We start from the raw sequence: 8,052 nt of genomic DNA on the forward strand, positions 1-8,052 counted from the left end.
GGCCGAGGATGGAGTGCCTTTTGAAGGGGGTGTTTCTGAATTTGGACCCTTTTTGAGTTGCATGGCCGGATGGGTGTGGTTTTGAAGGGTGTGTCTGTCTGGAGTGGCACCGGCGTTGGTGTGAGGCTGAGGGTGGGCGTTCGGTTCCTGGTTAGGGATAGGGAAAGGGTGAGACTTAGCTTTAGTGCTCGTGCCCCCGATTTTGGTAATGTTTGACGTCAATTTTCCAAGGAGGCGAATGCAAGGCTTCAGAGGGACTTTGAGTGTTCGGGGGCGGGGTAGCTCAGCCGGATTTGCCCCGGCGGTTCTGCGGACGGTGTTGACTTCGAGGGCGGACCGGCCCCCGTGTTCAGTCCGAATATCGTGCATTGTTAACGGCGGGAAGTGTTCCAAAAGGGAATGGGATTGAATGTGACTGCTGAAGCCGACTTTGAGACCTGTAACGCGGGTAGCTCAGCCGGATTTGACCCGGCGGTTCTGGCGACGGTCTCGCCTTCGAGGGGGGAGCGCCCCGCGTGTTCAGGCCGAATTTTGTGCATTTCCATCGGCGGGAAGAGGTCCAAACGGGAATGGGATTGAATGTGACTGCTGAAGCCGACATTGAGACCTCTAACGCGGGTAGCTCGGCCGGATTTGACCCGGCGGTTCTGCCGAAGGTCTCACCTTCGAGGGGGGAGCGTCCCGCGTGTTCAGGCCGAATATCGTGCATTGTTAACGGCGGGAAGTGTTCCAAAAGGGAATGGGATTGAATGTGACTGCTGAAGCCGACATTGAGACCTCTAACGCGGGTAGCTCGGCCGGATTTGACCCGGCGGTTCTGGCGACGGTCTCGCCTTCGAGGGGGGAGCGTCCCGCGTGTTCAGGCCGAATTTTGTGCATTTCCATCGGCGGGAAGAGGTCCAAACGGGAATGGGACTGAATGTGACTGCTGAAGCCGACATTGAGACCTCTAACGCGGGTAGCTCGGCCGGATTTGACCCGGCGGTTCTGCCGAAGGTCTCACCTTCGAGGGGGGAGCGTCCCGCGTGTTCAGGCCGAATTTTGTGCATTTCCATCGGCGGGAAGAGGTCCAAACGGGAATGGGACTGAATGTGACTGCTGAAGCCGACATTGAGACCTCTAACGCGGGTAGCTCGGCCGGATTTGACCCGGCGGTCCTGCCGAAGGTCTCACCTTCGAGGGGGGAGCGCCCACCGTGTACAGGCCGATTTTCATGCATTTCCAACCGTGGGAAGGGGTCCGAAAGGGGATGGGGGTGAACGTGACTGCTCAACCCGACTTTGAGACCTGTAACGCGGGTAGCTCAGCCGGATTTGACCCGGCGGTTCTGGCGACGGTCTCGCCTTCGAGGGGGGAGCGTCCCGCGTGTTCAGGCCGAATTTTGTGCATTTCCATCGGCGGGAAGAGGTCCAAACGGGAATGGGATTGAATGTGACTGCTGAAGCCGACATTGAGACCTCTAACGCGGGTAGCTCGGCCGGATTTGACCCGGCGGTTCTGCCGAAGGTCTCACCTTCGAGGGGGGAGCGTCCCGCGTGTTCAGGCCGAATTTTGTGCATTTCCATCGGCGGGAAGAGGTCCAAACGGGAATGGGATTGAATGTGACTGCTGAAGCCGACATTGAGACCTCTAACGCGGGTAGCTCGGCCGGATTTGACCCGGCGGTTCTGCCGAAGGTCTCACCTTCGAGGGGGGAGCGCCCACCGTGTACAGGCCGATTTTCATGCATTTCCAACCGTGGGAAGGGGTCCGAAAGGGGATGGGGGTGAACGTGACTGCTCAACCCGACTTTGAGACCTGTAACGCGGGTAGCTCAGCCGGATTTGACCCGGCGGTTCTGGCGACGGTCTCGCCTTCGAGGGGGGAGCGCCCCGCGTGTTCAGGCCGAATTTTGTGCATTTCCATCGGCGGGAAGAGGTCCAAACGGGAATGGGATTGAATGTGACTGCTGAAGCCGACATTGAGACCTCTAACGCGGGTAGCTCGGCAGGATTTGACCCGGCGGTTCTGCCGAAGGTCTCACCTTCGAGGGGGGAGCGCCCACCGTGTACAGGCCGATTTTCATGCATTTCCAACCGTGGGAAGGGGGCCGAAAGGGGATGGGGGTGAATGTGACTGCTCAACCCGACTTTGAGGCATCTAACCCGGGTAGCTCAGCCGGGTTTGACCCGGCGGTTCTGCCGACTGCCTCGCCTTCGAGGGGGGAGCGTCCCCCGTGTACAGGCCGATTTTCATGCATTTCGAACCGTGGGAAGTGGCCCAAAAGGGGATGGGGGTGAATGTGACTGCTCAACCCGACTTTGGCGCTTCCGAGCCGGGTAGCTCAGCCGGGTTTGACCCGGCGGTTCTGCCGACGGTCTCGTCTTCGAGGCGGGTGCCTCCCCCGTGTACAGGCCGATTTTCATGCATTTCGTACCGTGGGAAGTGGTCCAAAAGGGAATGGGGGTGGACGTGACTGCTCATACCGACATCGAGACTTGTAAGCCGTGTAGCTCGGCCGGGTTTGATCCGGCGGGTCTGCCGACGGTCTCGTCTTCGAGAGGGGGGCCTCCCCCGTGTACAGGCCGATTTTCGTGCATTTCCAACGGTGGGAAGAGGTTCAAAAGGGGATGGGGGTGAATGTGACTGCTCAACCCGACTCTGAGGCTTCTAACCCGGGTAGCTCGGCCGGGTTTGACCCGGCGGTTCTGCCGTCGGTCTCGCCTTCGAGAGGGGCGCCTCCCCCGTGTACAGGCCGATTTTCGTGCATTTCCAACGGTGGGAAGAGGTTCAAAAGGGGATGGGGGTGAATGTGACTGCTCAACCCGACTCTGAGGCTTCTAACCCGGGTAGCCCGGCCGGGTTTGACCCGGCGGTTCTGCCGTCGGTCTCGCCTTCGAGGGCGGAGCCTCCCCCGTGTACAGGCCGATTTTCGTGCATTTAAAACCGTGGGAAGCGGTCCAAAAGGGGATGGGAGTGAATGTGACTGCTCATACCGACCTTGGCGCTTCCGACCCGGGTAGCTCAGCCGGGTTTGACCCGGCGGTTCTGCCGACGGTCTCGCCTTCGAGGGGGGAGCGTCCCCCGTGTTCAGGCCGAATTTTGTGCATTTCGAACCGTGGGAAGTTGCCCAAAAGTCGATGGGAGTGAATGTGACTGCTCAACCCGACTTTGGCGCTTCCGAGCCGGGTAGCTCAGCCGGGTTTGACCCGGCGGTTCTGCCGACGGTTTCGTCTTCGAGGCGGGTGCCTCCCCCGTGTACAGGCCGATTTTCATGCATTTCGTACCGTGGGAAGTGGTCCAAAATGGAATAGGGGTGGACGTGACTGCTCATACCGACATTGAGACTTGTAAGCCGTGTAGCTCGGCCGGGTTTGATCCGGCGGGTCTGCCGACGGTCTCGTCTTCGAGGCGGGTGCCTCCCCCGTGTACAGGCCGATTTTCGTGCATTTCGAACCGTGGGAAGTGGTCCAAAAGGGGATGGGGGTGGACGTGACTGCTCAACCCGACTTTGAGGCTTCTAACCCGGATAGCTCGGCCGGGTTTGACCCGGCGGTTCTGCCGACGGTCTCGTCATCGAGGGGGGAGCCTCCCCCGTGTCCAGGCCGATTTTCGTGCATTTCCAACCGTGGGAAGTGGTCCAAAAGGGAATGGGGGTGGACGTGACTGCTCAACCCGGCTTTGAGACTTGTAAGCCGGGTAGCTCAGCCGGGTTTGACCCGGCGGTTCTGCCGACGGTCCCGCCTTCGAGGGCGGACCCTCCCCCGTGTACAGGCCGATTTTCGTGCATTTCCAACGGTGGGAAGAGGTCCAAAAGGGGATGGGAGTGAACGTGACTGCTCAACCCGACTCTGAGGCTTCTAACCCGGGTAGCTCGGCCGGGTTTGACCCGTCGATTCTGCCGATGGTCTCGTTTTGGAGGGGGGAGCCTCCCCCGTGTTCAGTCCGATTTTCGTGCATTTCGAACCGTGGGAAGTGGCCCAAAAGGGGATGGGAGTGAATGTGACTGCTCATACCGACTTTGGCGCTTCCGAGCCTGGTAGCTCAGCCGGGTTTGATCCAGCGGTTCTGCGGACGGTCTCGTCTTCGAGGCGGCTCCCTCCCCCGTGTACAGGCCGATTTTCATGCATTTGCAACGGTGGGAAGTTGCCCAAAAGGGGATGGGAGTGAATGTGACTGCTCAACCCGACTTCGAGACTTGTAAGCCGGGTAGCTCAGCCGGGTTTGACCCGGCGGTTCTGCCGACGGTCTCGCCTTCGAGGGGGGAGCCTCCCCCGTGTACAGGCCGATTTCCGTGCATTTCCAACGGTGGGAAGAGGTTCAAAAGGGGATGGGAGTGAATGTGACTGCTCAACCCGACTCTGAGGCTTCTAACCCGGGTAGCTCGGCCGGGTTTGATCCGGCGGTTCTGCCGACGGTCTCGTCTTCGAGGCCGGTGCCTCCCCCGTGTACAGGCCGATTTTCGTGCATTTCCAACGGTGGGAAGAGGTTCAAAAGGGGATGGGGGTGAATGTGACTGCTCAACCCGACTCTGAGGCTTCTAACCCGGGTAGCTCGGCCGGGTTTGATCCGGCGGTTCTGCCGACGGTCTCGTCTTCGAGGCCGGTGCCTCCCCCGTGTACAGGCCGATTTTCGTGCATTTCCAACGGTGGGAAGTGGTCCAAAAGGGAATGGGGGTGGACGTGTCTGCTCATACCGACTTTGAGACTTGTAAGCCGGGTAGCTCAGCCGGGTTTGTTCCGGCGGTTCTGCCGACGGTCTCGTCATCGAGGGGGGAGCCTCCCCCGTGTCCAGGCCGATTTTCATGCATTTCCAACCGTGGGAAGTGGTCCAAAAGGGAATGGGGGTGAATGTGACTGCTCATACCGACTTTGAGACTTTTAAGCCGGGTAGCTCAGCCGGGTTTGACCCGGCGGTTCTGCCGACGGTCTCGCCTTCGAGGGGGGAGCGTCCCCCGTGTTCAGGCCGAATTTTGTGCATTTCGAACCGTGGGAAGTTGCCCAAAAGTCGATGGGAGTGAATGTGACTGCTCAACCCGACTTTGAGACTTGTAAGCCGGGTAGCTCAGCCGGGTTTGACCCGGCGGTTCTGCCGACGGTCTCGCCTTCGAGGGGGGAGCCTCCCCCGTGTACAGGCCGATTTTCGTGCATTTCCAACGGTGGGAAGAGGTTCAAAAGGGGATGGGAGTGAATGTGACTGCTCAACCCGACTTTGGCGCTTCCGAGCCGGGTAGCTCAGCCGGGTTTGACCCGGCGGGTCTGCCGACGGTCTCGTCTTCGAGGCGGGTGCCTCCCCCGTATACAGGCCGATTTTCATGCATTTCGAACCGTGGGAAGTGGTCCAAAAGGGAATGGGGGTGGACGTGTCTGCTCATACCGACTTTGAGACTTGTAAGCCGGGTAGCTCAGCCGGGTTTGTTCCGGCGGTTCTGCCGACGGTCTCGTCTTCGAGGCGGGTGCCTCCCCCGTGTACAGGCCGATTTTCGTGCATTTCGAACCGTGGGAAGTGGTCCAAAAGGGGATGGGAGTGAATGTGACTGCTCAACCCGACTTTGGCGCTTCCGAGCCGGGTAGCTCAGCCGGGTTTGACCCGGCGGGTCTGCCGACGGTCTCGTCTTCGAGGCGGGTGCCTCCCCCGTATACAGGCCGATTTTCATGCATTTGGAACCGTGGGAAGTGGTCCAAAAGGGAATGGGGGTGGACGTGACTGCTCATACCGACTTTGAGACTTGTAAGCCGGGTAGCTCAGCCGGGTTTGACCCGGCGGTTCTGCCGACGGTCTCGCCTTCGAGGGGGGAGCCTCCCCCGTGTACAGGCCGATTTTCGTGCATTTCCAACGGTGGGAAGAGGTTCAAAAGGGGATGGGAGTGAATGTGACTGCTCAACCCGACTCTGAGGCTTCTAACCCGGGTAGCTCGGCCGGGTTTGATCCGGCGGTTCTGCCGACGGTCTCGTCTTCGAGGCCGGTGCCTCCCCCGTGTACAGGCCGATTTTCGTGCATTTCCAACGGTGGGAAGTGGTCCAAAAGGGAATGGGGGTGGACGTGTCTGCTCATACCGACTTTGAGACTTGTAAGCCGGGTAGCTCAGCCGGGTTTGTTCCGGCGGTTCTGCCGACGGTCTCGTCTTCGAGGCGGGTGCCTCCCCCGTATACAGGCCGATTTTCATGCATTTCGAACCGTGGGAAGTGGTCCAAAAGGGAATGGGGGTGGACGTGTCTGCTCATACCGACTTTGAGACTTGTAAGCCGGGTAGCTCAGCCGGGTTTGTTCCGGCGGTTCTGCCGACGGTCTCGTCTTCGAGGCGGGTGCCTCCCCCGTGTACAGGCCGATTTTCGTGCATTTCGAACCGTGGGAAGTGGTCCAAAAGGGGATGGGAGTGAATGTGACTGCTCAACCCGACTTTGGCGCTTCCGAGCCGGGTAGCTCAGCCGGGTTTGACCCGGCGGGTCTGCCGACGGTCTCGTCTTCGAGGCGGGTGCCTCCCCCGTATACAGGCCGATTTTCATGCATTTGGAACCGTGGGAAGTGGTCCAAAAGGGAATGGGGGTGGACGTGACTGCTCATACCGACTTTGAGACTTGTAAGCCGGGTAGCTCAGCCGGGTTTGACCCGGCGGTTCTGCCGACGGTCTCGCCTTCGAGGGGGGAGCCTCCCCCGTGTACAGGCCGATTTTCGTGCATTTCCAACGGTGGGAAGAGGTTCAAAAGGGGATGGGAGTGAATGTGACTGCTCAACCCGACTCTGAGGCTTCTAACCCGGGTAGCTCGGCCGGGTTTGATCCGGCGGTTCTGCCGACGGTCTCGTCTTCGAGGCCGGTGCCTCCCCCGTGTACAGGCCGATTTTCGTGCATTTCCAACGGTGGGAAGTGGTCCAAAAGGGAATGGGGGTGGACGTGTCTGCTCATACCGACTTTGAGACTTGTAAGCCGGGTAGCTCAGCCGGGTTTGTTCCGGCGGTTCTGCCGACGGTCTCGTCATCGAGGGGGGAGCCTCCCCCGTGTCCAGGCCGATTTTCATGCATTTCCAACCGTGGGAAGTGGTCCAAAAGGGAATGGGGGTGAATGTGACTGCTCATACCGACTTTGAGACTTTTAAGCCGGGTAGCTCAGCCGGGTTTGACCCGGCGGTTCTGCCGACGGTCTCGCCTTCGAGGGGGGAGCGTCCCCCGTGTTCAGGCCGAATTTTGTGCATTTCGAACCGTGGGAAGTTGCCCAAAAGTCGATGGGAGTGAATGTGACTGCTCAACCCGACTTTGAGACTTGTAAGCCGGGTAGCTCAGCCGGGTTTGACCCGGCGGTTCTGCCGACGGTCTCGTCTTCGAGGCGGGTGCCTCCCCCGTGTACAGGCCGATTTTCATGCATTTCGTACCGTGGGAAGCGGTCCAAAAGGGGATGGGAGTGAACGTGACTGCTCATACCGACTTTGGCGCTTCCGAGCCGGGTAGCTCAGCCGGGTTTGACCCGGCGGGTCTGCCGACGGTCTCGCCTTCGAGGGGGGAGCGTCCCCCGTGTTCAGGCCGAATCTTGTGCATTTCGAACCGTGGGAAGTTGCCCAAAAGTCGATGGGAGTGAATGTGACTGCTCAACCCGACTTTGAGACTTGTAAGCCGGGTAGCTCAGCCGGGTTTGACCCGGCGGTTCTGCCGACGGTCTCGTCTTCGAGGCGGATGCCACCCCCGTGTACAGGCCGATTTTCGTGCATTTCCAACCGTGGGAAGTGGTCTAAAAGTCGATGGGAGTGAACGTGACTGCTCAACCCGACTCTGAGGCTTCTAACCCGGGTAGCTCGGCCGGGTTTGACCCGGCGGTTCTGCCGACGGTCTCGTCTTCGAGGCGGGTGCCTCCCCCGTGTACAGGCCGATTTTCGTGCATTTCGAACCGTGGGAAGTGGTCTAAAAGTCGATGGGAGTGAACGTGACTGCTCAACCCGACTTTGAGACTTGTAAGCCGGGTAGCTCAGCCAGGTTTGACCCGGCGGTTCTGCCGACGGTCTCGCCTTCGAGGGCGGACCCTCCCCCGTGTACAGGCCGGTTTTCGTGCATTTCGAACCGTGGGAAGTGATCCAAAAGGGAATG

Source organism: Chiloscyllium punctatum, unplaced genomic scaffold, assembly GCF_047496795.1.
Source record: "Chiloscyllium punctatum isolate Juve2018m unplaced genomic scaffold, sChiPun1.3 scaffold_247, whole genome shotgun sequence".
Taxonomy (NCBI): Eukaryota; Metazoa; Chordata; class Chondrichthyes; order Orectolobiformes; family Hemiscylliidae; genus Chiloscyllium; species Chiloscyllium punctatum.